At 50.3% G+C, this 15,328-nt stretch overlaps 1 long non-coding RNA gene across 1 annotated transcript; it reads right to left on the bottom strand.

Moving 5' to 3' along the window:
- Positions 1 to 473: 473 nt before the first annotated feature.
- Positions 474 to 13,891, bottom strand: LOC119114510 (uncharacterized). The gene is made up of 3 exons (XR_005096033.1): positions 13,787 to 13,891; positions 8,505 to 8,636; positions 474 to 613 (listed from the first exon to the last, which is right to left on the bottom strand). It is a non-coding gene; the product is annotated as an uncharacterized LOC119114510 (long non-coding RNA).
- Between the last annotated feature and the right edge of the window lie 1,437 nt (positions 13,892 to 15,328).

Below are 15,328 nucleotides of genomic sequence, written 5' to 3'. Positions count from 1 at the left end.
ACGCCGAGTCCGTCTAAAGCAGGCATAAGTCGACATGCATCCAGCCTTCGATGTAGTCGATCGTAATCCACCGCCGAATCGCAGCCCCCCTCAGCCAGCGCCAGATCGACAGCACTCAGCCACTCGACACTCAGCCCGATTTCCGAGAGCGGACTCGGAAATCGGAGTTTTGAACTGCCTGAATGACCTGCTGGGGAGAGAGGCTGCCATTCGCCGTGGAGGAGCCACGCCAACCCCACGGCCTCTCGTGCTCGCCGACAGCGCCTGCCATTGGCTCGATTTAAGATCCGCCGGAACCGAACAGCGCCCAGGAGTCACCTCATCCGGAATACAGTGGCGAAACAAAGCCGGTTTAAACAAGCGTCTCTCGGCGGCGGCGGGTCCGCGGGCGGAGCCAGGCGCCGGGCGTGAGGCGTGGGGCGCACGCCGGGCCGGGCCGGGCCCCGGGACGCCTCGGTCACCCGAGCGGGACCGCGGCGGCGGCGGCGGCGGTGGCTGACTGGCGGGCCGGTCCGCTAGATTAGTCGTAGCCGGGGCTGTGCGAGAAGAGCAGGTCCTTCTGCAGCTGGTCTAACCTGGCCGGGTACGCCGGCCTCTCCGACTGGTGCAGCATCTGCGGACCGAGGCCGGCCGTTAGGGTCTGGTCTGACCTGGCTGGCTACGCCGGCCTCTCCGACTGGTGCAGCATCTGCGGACCGAGGCCGACTGTTAGCGGCTGGTCTGAACTGGCCGGGTACGCCGGCCTCTCCCACTGGTGCAGCATCTGCGGACCGAAGCCGGTTATTATCGGCGCCGTTCACTAAAGACGCCAATCGGCCGTCGGGACCCGGCCAACTTGCTAACGACCGCGCCGGGCTCACTCGGGCGCACCACCGACGCCCGGCCTCTTGCGGTCACGGCCAGACGACGGTCCGGCCTGGTGGGCTTCCGCTGGCGGCTGGCACCTTGTCACGTCACCACACCGCGCCTCCCACGCGCCTCTGTGAAGCATCCGCCCCCTGGTGAGGGTGAGCACAGCGGCTTCCCCGGGCCAGCGTGCCAGTATGCGTTGGGGTGTCATCCTCGTCTCGATGTGCCTGGAGGCATGCTGGCCTGTTTTGTGTTCGCCATCGGCGTGGGTCGTCAGTTCCGCTGAAGGCGGTCGCCTGTGGTGTGTAGTTCCATGAAAAGTTACGCTAGTGGGCTTATAATGAGACGCTAATATGGATTTAGCCGGACTTCAATGCATGCATTCATGGAGAAGACAAGCTTTGGACGAGTACTGAACAGTCTTTGCATGCATATTGTAAGAGCCAATTCACTCGAATTTCCCCTAGGGATAGAGGAAGACATTTGCCTTGTGGCATAGCCATATATCTGTAGCCAGGTGCGCTGTCTCCTGAATGATGGCCAGCGAAATGCACTACCCCGCTGTGATTTAGCCAATGTGCAATGTTCATGCATCATCAACGCATAGATATGAGATTAACAAACAAAAACGGAACGGGAGTGTCTGCTTCAAGACAAATTATCTCACTTTGTCGCCAGCTCAGCTCTCACAACGTCACTGGTTTTTCACCCATATGCAACTTAGAGATACGAAGGTGGTGTGAAACCCGGAGTTTTCAGGCCCAACTTCCCAAAATATGCAAAACAAAGTTTAAAAACGGCGACGTCGAACAACAAAAGGCAAAACAAGGGTCTTTTAGGCCGGTCTGATGCGTCATCTGTACCCCTTAGCAAGGGCAGTTTATGCTTTCCCAGTAATTGATCCATCAAGGCTGATCAAACTAGGTCAGATCACTGCTTCCTGCATCTATGCAGCTTTTGGCCTGCTTATCCCTATGCTTGTGGCGGATAAAATGCCTGAGTATGAGACACAAGATCTAGCCAACCGCATCATATTCGCGAACGTCTCAATGCAGGAGGCCCAGGCGTCTCACTGCCAGGCATAAAGCATTCCTTAAAAGCTGCACGACAGCGGGAGCGCCGTGTACCACGCATTCCTACCTGCCACTTCAGACACTCACTGGTAGCCCACCATTGCCGCGTCGGGCATTACAGCCTATTGAGGACGCTGTAAGTTGTCAATTTCCAAAGGATACCCTTCGCCAAAAGTACTCAAAAAGATGTAGCGCTCTAAAAGACCCTGTTGCATTAAGAGATGACCACGGGCTGGTTCCTTTGATGCATTCAGTGCCACACCTATATTGCCCGGTCGCATTACCATTACCGGAGACCCAAGCAGGCCACCGGTCGGGGGTATTTTTGTTAGGCATGCTGTACAGATGTCACGGCGCACTTATCCCTTTTAGGAGTAACGTGGGCGGTATCTCCCATATTTTCTTTGATTATGCTAGCTATTTGAGCAGTTGGTTGGGTTTTTATTTATCAGATCAGCTCATATCACACACGACATTGAATACGGTATGAATAGTACCCAAAAGCCTATATGACCTTCCACCATCGCCTAATTTCGTCGCGCTTGTATGTGACGTGACAGAGCTATCAGTGGTGGTTGGCCAACCGATACCCTTATGTGGTATATATCATTCATATTTGTCATTTCACACAGCTCCTTTCGACAAGAAAGTTGCCAACTTGCCCTTTCGCATGCGTGGGGTCCAAACACAGCTCATAAATGTTTTGCGATATATGGGGCTGCTGGAAATTTTGAACGAGATCACGGAAATGCAGCAACCATGACTGCGTGCAACACACGTTGATAACAGGTTTTACATATCTGAGACCACTTCTCGGTGGGCATGGTAAGAATGATATCAGGATAACATCAATCTTCGGTAGTTATCATTTTGATCATCTGGTTTTACATGGAGAGAACCATAAGCCTCGACCTAATTCGCCGTTTTTTTCTACTGCAAACGGATTGAGGAAGAGAGGGGGCGACCACCCACCATTCAAAAACTAGGAATGGTAAACCATTGCAGAAAAATAAGTGAATGGATCTCTGTACCACCTCCACCTCCTTCCGCGCCCTGCCGCGGTCGGGCGCATGTACCCTCGGGTCAACCGGCTTGGTTGCACGGTCAGGTCAGGGCCGGATGGTGGAGGGCTCGGTCGGTCCATACCTAGAAGCGTAACACTACAATCGGCAAACAGAGAGCAAATAATCAACTCTTATAGCCGACCAGGAGAAGCTCCTAACATTCAAATGGATGTCTGCAGGCAATTACGACCTTTGGGGACTATTTAACTACGCATTTTACGTTCACCTTAAGCATTCTCATGAGGTGTAACTATCAAAATTACAAAATACGAATGATGGCAGCATACATCGTATTAAAATGTATATATGAAGAGCACAGCGCACATAGTGTATTCGTCTAATGCCACAGTAAGTGCACAAAATTGCCCTTGATCTGTAAGAACTGCATTACCTTAACGATGCCAGTGGATTTCAAAAGCAATAACAGCGACTTTGAGGCAGTTGGAAGAGTATTTTTAAATTTCGAAAGAGCATGAGATGACAATTTGAGGACTTGTTTCGGCTGACGGTGTGGCTCGCTGAGACCCAGAAATGCAATCAGCTTGATTTTTCAGCCTGAAAGGTGGCCAGCATCGGTGCTGGTGCAACTCGCGCTATTTTATGGGGAACCCACAACCTACAAACCAAACTAACATTGCATCACATACGTGCAACACAATTGCGTGAAAATGGTGTGATCCCGGTTAACTCAGTTCATGCCTTTTACGAGTCGTCAATAAGTTCAACTATTTTACCTCCTAAAGACACGTAGCTAGGGCATGCCATATTTCAATGGAGGTCCGCGTGTTGAAAATTCGAGCAAATTGCACTGCGTGCGAGATGTCGGCGTTCCTGTTCTGTCCCCACCTGAGATTAAACGCATGACTGGTCACCGAGTGACATCAGGTGACCTTAGGTAATCCGCTGGGAAAGTGGATATCACATTCGTTCCTGAAATGTTTCCACACCGCTGATATATTCAACGACTTCGTGGATCACGATGCCTGACCTCGTTCTATCAGAAATGATAGCCCAGTCGCATGGGATCGTCTTACACAATTTTCGCATGGAACGATGCATAGAACAGTCAGTGCCACCAATCTCTTATGAAACGATCTAAACCTCTGAAGCTGGTCTGAATGTAGAAACGGGCGTATCCCACATCCTCCAGGCTAATGGAGGGGGAGGGAATGGCGAGGCAGCATTTGCTAGTAGTGCAGCGAGCCAGGGTAGGTGGCGGTCTTACTGGCCTTACTTGCCGAGAACACGCCTATGAAAAGGATGAAATGATATATAGTACAAAAACCAACAGGGGTCACAAGACGGACCAAGTTCGCATGCTGACAGCTATGGCCGGTCCTGTCATGCTGAGTCACTCACTTACGAAACCGAAAACCTTAGACTTTTCCCGACGTACTTACATTCCAAAGGCCAAGCCGTTTGCCTGCCTTTTCCTCCCGTCATCATTGACAGCCAGCTCGGTTCGGTGGTATTTCGACCAATGGGCCGGACTATACCATTTCAGATGGCCACTGGGAGCATGGGAACTGAGCACTTTCTGGGCAATCCTATTACGAGTGAGACGGCGGGACGAGTGCACCTTACATGAACGGCGATACGAATTTCAACCTGAGCGTCTTAGCTCGGCTAGGTCCAGCCGCCACACTTTCTAAAAGATGATGTCTCTAGCAGCCCCTGATCATGGCCTGACACCGCTTTCAGCGTGCTTTCAGCGTGCTTTCAGCTTTCAAACGTGATCCATTAGAAATTATGTTCTATAATTTCTGGAAGGGATTCGCATGGAAGCCGTTGAATTAGGTACGATTTTCTTGCAATGCTCATAGGAAAATTTGGGTCTTTTTGTTCAGAAAGCTCACACTTATGGGCAGAACGTCTCATTTGAATGCAACGTTGCTCTTCACACAGAGTGTAGTCGCTGCCACTTCTCCCTTGCCTCGCCGTCTTGTACATGCCATGACATTTGTACAGCGGGCCGTGGCGGCACTTCTGCACAAGTCCGGCGAGCCATGCTGGCCCTTCTAAGTGACAATATCCACACCCTCATTCCATGGCTGCTTCTCCAAAGCGGAACCAGAGGTCGACAGCAGCTGGGTGGGCCGCGGGCTGGACCGCCAGGGGCCGCTGAAGCAGCTATGGAATGAGCGTGACCTGACGAGATCCAGTCGGTCGCAGTCCGCCGCTAGCTGGGCACGCGGGCAGCCAGTCACGAGATAACGCTGGGTCGCCGCCCGCCGCTAGCTGGGCACGCCGCCCGCCAGCCACGAGATAACGCTGGGTCGCCGCCCGCCGCTAGCTGGGCACGCCGCCCGCCAGTCACGAGATAACGCTGGGTCGCCGCCCGCCGCTAGCTGGGCACGCGGGCAGCCAGTCACGAGATAACGCTGGGTCGCCGCCCGCCGCTAGCTGGGCACGCGGGCAGCCAGTCACGAGATAACGCTGGGTCGCCGCCCGCCGCTAGCTGGGCACGCGGGCAGCCAGTCACGAGATAACGCTGGGTCGCCGCCCGCCGCTAGCTGGGCACGCCGCCCGCCAGCCACGAGATAACGCTGGGTCGCCGCCCGCCGCTAGCTGGGCACGCGGGCGCGATTCATGAAGCAACTTTGCCTAATCATTTCGATTGGAATGTGGTCTCAGGAGTGGTTGAGTTCTAAAAGCAGCAGACGAGACTGAGAGCAAAAGCGAGATGGAGAAAGTGAAGAGACCAGGAGGAGGAGGGTGGGGAGAAAGAGACAGATGAAAAGAAAGAGGTGAGAGAGAGAGAGAGAGAGAGAGAAGAAGAGAGAGGAGAGAGAGGAGAGAGAGAGAGAGAGAGAGAGAGAGAGAGAGAGAGAGAGAGAGAGAGAGAGAGAGAGGAAGAGAGAGAGAGAGAGAGAGAGAGAGAGAGAGGAATATGTGGAATAAAAGAGAGAAAAGAGTGGAAGGAGACCCGTGTTCTAACAGCCTAACAGAGTTTTCCAGACTGCTTTGCTTTGATGACAGATAATGCTGTGAGGTTCGCAAGATGAAAACCCACACGTCTGGTCGGCTCTGATCCCGATTCAGGTGCCTTCGAGGGTGCTGTAACCAGGTTTTTGGCCAGGCATACCAAACTCATTACAGAATAGCAATGACATTTGATTTCAAAGCTTCGGCATATCTCACTATTTTCCCGCTGAATAGAATTGTCTGTCTCTCTGCGCGACGGTAATATTTATGGCGGCCCCGACTCCGCACTTTTTGCGACGGCGTTTCAAAGCCAGCACCATCAATTTGCAACAGCCGTTCGACGTTAAATGGCGTCTGTGATTCTCTTCAGGACAATTGATACGAACAGAGCAATTAACAAGTAACAATTCTCATCGTGGAGATTGAATGCCGTGAAAACCTCTTCTTGCGGGAATCACCTTGAACCAATATTTGCTTTGGAAATAGTCAACACTATGCAATAAGTTTGTTCATGGGTCCTCGTTTCAACTGCCGCGTAGATTACCCGGATGCAAAGACGTGGTTGTCCAACATACGAATTTTTTTCATGCAATGACAAGATACACAATGACTTGCACTCGTCTCTTGAAATGTGTTTTGCCTCCCTTTTGGATAAGGTTCGATGAGAGAGGGTTTTACACAGCGGCTCGTTTGAGCTCGCCAGCCATTTCAGAAACACTTTCGGCGAAAGATGGGATGTGGAAAGCATAGAATGGTCCCCAGCCACGCTGAGAGGAGGCACGGGACGATGTAGAAATGGTGTCATGCATCCATCTTAGGGGTGCTGAAACCCTATCACCTTTCATCTTGCTTACCAGAACACTTAGTAACCAAAAACGATGAGAGTATGACTTCGCTATACTGAGTGAGCCACATTAGTGCTTAGAGCCGCTGAAACATGAGTCACCGCAGCTTTTGAAGACGTGGCTATGCCGTCTGAAAGCAAGGTCCGGCTCTCAATGCATCTGAGGGGTTTGTCATATTTTTACATCACGTCTCATTTGCTGACGGACTTGATTCCGGCTAGCCACGGTCTACGTGACTCTACACCATCAGAACCGAAGTAATCAGCGGAGAGTGGCTGGTGTCGGAACGCTGGCGCGATAATCAGGTTTCTGCAGGCCGGATGTGTGTTGGCTCCCAATGAATCAAGCAAAAAATGAGCATTTCGTCACTTGAAACCGGCTCGGTTCCACGCTACGCCAAAACTTACGTCATTTTTAATTGATGCTAAACATCAGCATCTGAATGCACGTCAGGCGCAGTAAACTCGTAGAAGAAGACTTTACAGGTTTCGCACCCTGGGGTACCCCTATGGAATGGGAAACGGGCTAAGTGGGGTACGATTATTGGGCAAATTACGGATATGGGAACGGGTACGGGCAAGACGTTTGCGAAGCTTTCAATAAGACTTTTAACAAATAATGCGGAGTATTTCTGATCGCGCTTCTTTTACTCATGATTACCCTCATTCATGCTGCGTTTGTCGCTATCAACACAACATGGTGTAAGCTTTTCCAAAACCTTTCGACAATTCATAAATATAATGCTGGAGGGCAGTAAACAGGTTGGTAGCGATTGGGTACTGCTGATTAGTGACGGATCGCGACTGGCTGTTAGTACAACCCACAGGTAACAGGTAGATTCGGTAAGGAAAGCTGATCGTGAAGGCTCTAGTTCATGATACGACCGGGCATTGCATGCTGCTTTTAGCTTTGTGATGTCACTGTACAGTACACACGAGACATTAGATGGCTGGCATACCGCACACAGTGCATTCATGACATCCGTTTCGCTTTAAGAGGGAACACAGAATATCGCTACAATATTGTGTGGGTGGGTGTATTGCGATAAGCTTACCGTTCCATGCATAATCCGCGCGAGTAGAGTAGGGCTGTGTGTTTAATGTGGCTCAGACTGTGGGCCTGTGACGTGGTCCTTTTGGTTAGCCTCCAACAAACCATTTAAAAGGGAGAATATGTGGCAGTCAAAGTCTATCATGACGTATTGCTACGCACATTCAAAGATGGGAATCCTTGGCAATGACATCAATCATGTTTGATTTATTTCACGGAACACTTTGCAATTAAGGGTGTTCGTATCTGGATCTAGCGCACTAGCTGAAACGGGGACACCGGAGCACAATAAACAGTGATCTTCCAACACACAAGCACACACACACTCTCTCTCGGCTTTAAATCAGGCATTCTTTCATTGCGCTACAAACCCCGGCGGCCCATGCATCTAGCTGCTTTGTTAGTCACAGACACAGGTCAATCTGGGAATTATCCGAACACCAACGTACCATCACAGAAACATGTACGTCAGGGTTCACCCTAAAAAATGCACAAGTTAGTTTAACGCAAGATAACAGAGACAGGTGTGCCAGGCTGCCGTGGTAAAGACGTGAACTTTCGAGGGAGCAGGATGCACCAGCACACTGCTGGAGAAGTACGGGTGACGGGTGGCCATCAGAGAAGCCAAGGATGCTTGGTAAATACAGTCACGTGTTCGCTACGCCTGCACATCTGCCTAGTCGGACGGGAATCCCTACCTCGGTGAGTATCTGCTTGATGGCTCTGACGTTGGTGTCGTCTGCCCGCGTGGGCAGGTACCGAGCCTCGCCGCAGACTATCATCACCACCATCGCCACCAGCAGCATCAGCAGACGAGAGAGCTGCATGACCTGCCGGTACAGGGACGACAGCTGTCAGCACTCCTGCACTGCCATTACACTCTTTTTTCCACCCTATCTCCCCCCATCTCCATCGCTTTGCTGTCTTTCACTCTCTTAGCTCACTTTCTCCTCCCTTACGGCCCGTCTAAATATATCTAACCGTCCCTCTTTCTCTGAGGTGATCGTTCCTTTGGGTCGGCTATCTGCCTTCTCATCAGTTGATCTTCACAGTTATGTCTGCCCGACGTGTCGCTTGATATTTCCATACCATTCGATATCGCTTAGAAATTTGATATAGGTGCTTCGACTGCAATGTGAGCGCATAATGCCAAGATGAAAAATTAGCCACTCAAAAAAAAATGACCAAATCAAATACACTTCCGGTGTCAAATACCCCGTGCTTGCGATGCGACAAGCCGCCGTCCTTTGTCAGTCTATTAAAACGCATGATCTTTCGCAGTGAGGAGGAAGTGTCTCACGGTTGGACAGATCAGAGCGGCGTCATGGAGAAGCAGAGGAAACACTTGACAACACCCGAGATCTCCCCAGAAGAGATGGTGAGTCAATCATCGGCAGACTCCGGGCAGCTCCCAAGTGAAGCCTGGGAAGAAGCGCACTGCATTCCGAAACTTGCCTCGTCTCCCGGGGGAGCGCGCCGCCTTTGAACGTCTGGAATTGGTCCCCGAACAATCGTGTAATCTCCTCGCACGTCTCGCGCCACGATTGAATTCGGCCGCTCAGGTGGGCAGTGTGAGCGGCGCCGGCAATTGCAGCCGACCTGGCGCAAAATGGAGCGGCGCAATTCACCGGTCCGGTCGCCATGCCCCCAAGCAATTCGCCATCGTTCCACCCGCCGCCTGGGAAAGCGACACCGGCGCCGTGTTCAAGAGTCGTTCAGCGGTCTGCCGGGCTGCGTCCAACTATCGCGGACGTGCCATCAGCGTCGGCGGTCGGAGTCATCGGCCGATGGGGGGCGTTCGCCGGGCTCCTTCGACGATGTCATACATATGTGATAGCATCTTCAACGGCCAAGAAAACCGAACCTCGTTTCACCGTTTTCCACGACTGGTTCTCAATTCGGTGAACTAAGCACCAATGATAATGGCATTTACTCCAGAGCCTTTCACAATGTCTGGCACGTTATTGTACGAAAGACTTGACTACTTTTTATGGGTTGTTGAGGACTTTGATCAAAGTATCTAATTTATTCACTAGCCACCATGCGCACTTTTGAAAACATTGAGCAATTTCGCAACATATATTTAAAATCGGCCGACAGTTTCGTGTAACCAGCACTTCCTCGTTATGTGCAAGGCACCTTGCCCAGCGAACCTTAATGCTATCTGACCGGAAATGGCGTGGCTTCAGCGTTCCGGACTAGCTGACCAGTACCGCTTTTCAGGGGCAGAAGTCTTTGTAAGCACTGATCGCACCGCCGTGCAACAAGCATCAACTTTCAGCATCAGTCAGCGCGATTCTTCAAAAGCTGTGTTGTGACATGGGTGCTGCACTCGAGTCTATATTCCTCGGCCAGCATATGTATTTCTGCTATATTACAGCAGCATCACTATTTGCCTGCTTAGGAGCGAGAGAAACATGACATTTTCAGCTCGTCAAAAAAAAGAAGAATGCGGGCTAGAAACCGGTCCGGATCTAGGCGAACAGGCTTGGCAGCGACATGAGACTAACTGCAACCGAGAAGAACTGTTTTAGTGGCAGATCCAGCCATGACAGCCCCATGAGAACTAGATAAGCTGACAAATTAATTTTCTGTAACCGATAACCACCCAGAGTGTTAGGGGTTTGTTCACAATGCTGTTGTCACAGTCGACCAAGGCACGACCGATTGCAAAGTCCCTCACGCCGTCCATTACAATTGTCATTGCCTGATTGTCCCAAATTTAGCTAGCATTCCACAGATATAACGTTTGCAGACGACAGACATCGGTGCAGGTCCACCTGCTTAACTCATCAGAGGAAGATATTTCAATACAGAAATAAGCACTTTTAACACGAGTTCACGAAAGACGACGTGCTCCACTGCTTATGTTTCATCATCATACATCATCGATATAGCGATGATGATAATGTCAGTCATCATCACGCTCTCCCTGACACCACACAATGTATCTTCCTGGTATGTTGAAGGCCGGTTAGTTTCAGCATGACGCCTCATAATGTCTCACAAAAATCATTGAATTTTAACATCTAGACCCCTTTCGCACCTGTCGGAGCCTCGCTGCTTTTTTCGTTGATTTGCTTGGTTTTAAATGAGTGAGGAAATAAGCAGTCCAAACCATGCACGGCTGATAAGCCGTAAGTCGTAAGCCGTATGGCTGGTAGCCTCCTCCGCTTTTTTAGCATGATTTTGATGTGTGACAAATGTTTAAAATAACTCAACTCCAAGCCAATCAAAGGCAATTTGTTTTATGTAAAAGCCGGAAGCTACCACCCCTTTCGAGCTCAGTTTAACAATGTATTCCATTTGTATAAAAAAACAGCAGGCAGCGATTCAATTAGAGGACAACAAAATCAGGGCCACGCATTAAAATAAGACCAACAAAATCAACAGGAAAAAAGTACGTTTAATGTAATGTGTATAGTACACATGCACCAGCAAATAACAAGAATACCAACAGCCGAGCAGAAGCGCTGCCCGATCTGTTCCGGGCTTTTTGGTAATGCATTAGCATCGCCACCGCCGCGGCTGGCCGGTGTCTCTCTGATTGATGGCAGCATCAGCAGCAAGTTTATAGCGCATCTCTACGATATGCCCGCAAATAATTGGTGATCGACATTTACTCTTGGCATGGAAAAGGCACTGGAAGCAAACCATGTCAGACAAATCATGATTTCATTCTTACTCATCGGTGTCACGCTCACCACGCTCAGCGTACCAATCAAACTCGCCTTACCGGTAAGACGCATTTTGTGGCGCGGGACGAGCGAGTTGATAGCATGGAGGACATTGTCGGAAACATGTAGATGATATCTAAACATGTGCGAATGGGAACCGAACACCAATGGAAGCCCTGCTGCCTGCTGCGGCTGCCTTTTAGTACCGCGAAAGTAAGAGAAAACGCTAGCATTTAAGGATATCGGTAAACATACACTAGGCCAAGAGCCTGTATACTTTTGTATTCTACCCCATTGTCGAAATGGGTACGGTGGGTTGTATTTCATACCGGTTTCATAACGAGGGGAGTTAGCGGTTTGCCAATCTTTCACTGACGCACCTAGGAGTCAGATATGTTGAGCTCGCCCAGTGATATGTGGACGGGATGCCGTTTGCTGGTTGATGGGGTTGCTGAAATTAAAACGTCATTTATCGCGTGACGAAACTATTTTGTTAACGATGAAGTTGAAGCGAGCTCTTTCGATAAGGCAGATGCGTGCTGTGTTATCTATTCTGGATTTGTTTTCCAAGCTGACCTAAGTGCTGTTTATTGCGAAGATCGCAATGATTGTGCACAATCATGATTTTGTCAATAGACTGAGCATAAGATTTTCGTTGGCTGCTGTTGTGTTGTGATAAATATGCTCAAACTATCAAACTGAAATTTAGAAACGCTGTGAACTTTTTTTCTATTTATGCATTCGTCAACTGAAACATTTGGACATTTTCTTAGGTGATCGCTGATGGCTGGCAGCAAAAACGAAGCACAAATTAACACTACTGTACACACTGAAGAATATGCATACCCGTCTAACCAGGCATATCCACGCAAGAATTTTGCAGGATAAGAGAATGTTTGAGATTTTGTCGGAAGATCTTCTGGATCTGGACGCCTTTCTGGGATCCAGGCAGATGTCTGGTTATACTATTCCGGCGCGGTTAGCCTGCATCGTGGGGCGCCTTCGCAGATGCTGTGCCGCCCGCCATGTGAACTCTGCGGCACAGTCTGTATGTCAGGCCGTATGAGAGTATGCGTGAGAATACGTCACGCCGCTGAGGGATTACTAGGCCACAGTGCGCTGACAGACGCACACTGCAAACAAACACTGAGCGACTGGACGTGAAATATCCGGGCGTTGTTTAGCGCGGGGCTTAATTAGGATTTCATTAGGGAGCGATCTTTCCAATTCAAAGGATCTGGCTTCAGTAGGTTTTCTTTGGACTATCCGCTCGGTAATCCAGGGTCCACTGCTGTAAACGTGAGAAAGGAAAGAAACCTAAACCAATTTCGGTAGCTGCTCATATCACTGAATAAGCGATACGCCTTCAGTGTCAGCAGGGGTTTACACCGTCAATGTAAAGACGGTAAGCACGCATGCTGTTTTTCTCAGGACGGTGTGGTCCAGGATAAGATCCTGCGTAAGGCCCCACAGAGCTCATTGCTTTCTCTGTAACCGGTTGCCTGAAAGCCAGCACATTTACACTCTGTGAGTCGCTGTCGTGGGAGCTTAGAGGAGGCACATTTTGAGCTGACCATGCTGCTGACCAGCGGGCCCACCCACTACGAGGGTGTAAGGGTGCCCCAAACACTTGGATAGAAGCGAAAAGAGAATTTCTCGCGCGAAATGTATCGTGCATCGTGATTGGGATCAAATTAAAATTCCACATGACAATTGTCACTAAAAACGCAATCACCCTCGCTCCTATACTCCCATGCGCGTGGTGCACACAACCACGAGGTATGTTTTAATTAGAGCAAAAGAAAATAACAAAACATCACGAAGTCTCTTTCCAGCTGATGACAACAGCTCAACGCCTATGACCAGGAGTCTTGGAAAATGTCTGTCTGCAGGCCGAGTTCGGAGACTGGCACCAAGCAAAGAACTTTGTAAAAACGGACTTGGCTAGAACATGCGCGTCTACTCAGAGAAGTCGTAACCACATGCTGCTAAAGAAGGTGCGCGGCACATCCCCACTACCTGACCACTCTCACCCCGAGTCATGCCTGTGGTCAGGTTCCACAGATTAAGGGAGGGGTGGGGCGCAAATTGGGATCTTGCGGGAGACGTGACGTGGCCTCATGTTTGGCGAGGTCGCAGACGCAACAGTACCTATTGCGAACAATTGTGAAGGGTGGAGGGTCCACAAGCTTCGGCCAAGACCACCTGGACCAAGAGCAGGACCATGTCCTCTCAGTCCCCCATGGTGGGTGTCAGTCGTGACCCGGGCCAGACCGCGGCGGCGCCCCAGGTGGCAGCGTTACCTCGGACTGGTAGCTCGGACTGCTGTAAGCCGGGGCCGACGGAGGGCGCCTGCCGTCTCAGCCGCGTGACCGGACCGGAGTGGGCAGCGGCGACTCGCGACGCGCTCTTACCCTCGCACCGATACTGACGCTCATCTCCAATGAACGCTTATAATTCGGACCGGCAGTGACGTCACAGGCTCCGCCCCGCGTGACGTCACAGGTCGGCGGAGTGGGCAGAGCCGCGGCGCCGCTGGTCCTGCGGTGGGTATTTGTTGTCGGATGACAAAGGATTTTTCGGCGGTCGTGTCGGGCGTCCGGAGAGACATATTTAGAGTCGGGTTTCGAAACTTGAGGGAGGACTTCCGGGCGTTGTGTATTTTGGGGCCGATCTAGATGACTGCACGACAGATAGAAATACGGTTTCATCCCGCTGTCTGCAACGAGCTGTATTTATCCCAAGGCACTGCAAACATTGAGAGTCGCGTTGCGAAGACCATCGGCGCCATAGCGCGTCATACACTCTCATGGCAGTGTGATCCGCACAACATATAGCAACTCAGAATGCTCTCCGGCTTACATGTTTACGGTTTCCCCATACCCAGCATCGGCTGCGGGGTATTTGTGACTAACTAGTCTACAATTGCATGGGGCCATTATGTATAGTTTTGCTGCCAGGTCCCCAGTGTTAATTTCGTCCACCATTCTGACCTGAATTGCCTGCAGTGGCGCGCCGACATTGTACAGGCACACGATGGGCCTTGGGTATCATTTAAATGATCTTGTTTTTGGTTACATTGTGTTGGTTGCATTGTGACTTCCTTCAAGAGTTTAAGAAATTCCCTGGAAATGGATCATGTGAAAGGTGAAAGGTAAGAACTATTAGTTGTCAGGGGCTTAAGTGAATAATATATTACGTTTCCACTATTGTTAACTTACAACGGACAGTTTAAAAGCTACAGCAATGCTTGCACCTATTTACATCAGCATAAGATGCGTACGTTTTGGTAATCACCGCACAATCGCCAGTTCCATGGACTCATGTTTACGGGGTCATCGCCGTCTGCAAACACTGACGATGATGAAGGGGGGGGGGGGGGGGGGAGCGGTGTTTCTTGACGAAGCGTTGATGTGTCAAAAATAAGCATACGGCCGACTATCTAACCTAACTGACTAGTCAGGCAGCTGGCAAACATCCAATGTGCACCTTCAGCGTACATTCGCACCAGATGTAGTGCTAATGTAGCCGCTAAATGCCTGGGACCATATCTTTAAACATTGAAGGAGTATATGCGCCCGCGAATATCAATCAATGACCATGACTATTTTTTGCATCTCCATAATGATTATCTAAATTTGTCTCATGGTTTGTTACCTGAAAGGAAGATCCTTCTCCCATTACACCGCTACACACCGCAAGATGGCGTAACCGTTATTCTATTCGTGTAAATTTGTGTTTATCGTGGTACGTACGTGTGTTTTGACATTTTCCCTGGCGTTCTGGCCTTCTCTTCCATGGTGGCATATGTTTGCGTGCATTTGTATTCTCGGTTGCCGCAATAT

The sequence above is a fragment of the Pollicipes pollicipes genome, unplaced genomic scaffold (genome assembly GCF_011947565.3).
Source record: "Pollicipes pollicipes isolate AB1234 unplaced genomic scaffold, Ppol_2.1 Scaffold_882;HRSCAF=1015_pilon_pilon_pilon, whole genome shotgun sequence".
Classification (NCBI taxonomy): domain Eukaryota; kingdom Metazoa; phylum Arthropoda; class Thecostraca; order Pollicipedomorpha; family Pollicipedidae; genus Pollicipes; species Pollicipes pollicipes.
The sequence above is the reverse complement of the archived record's forward strand: the minus strand, read 5'-3'. Positions and strand labels throughout refer to the sequence as shown.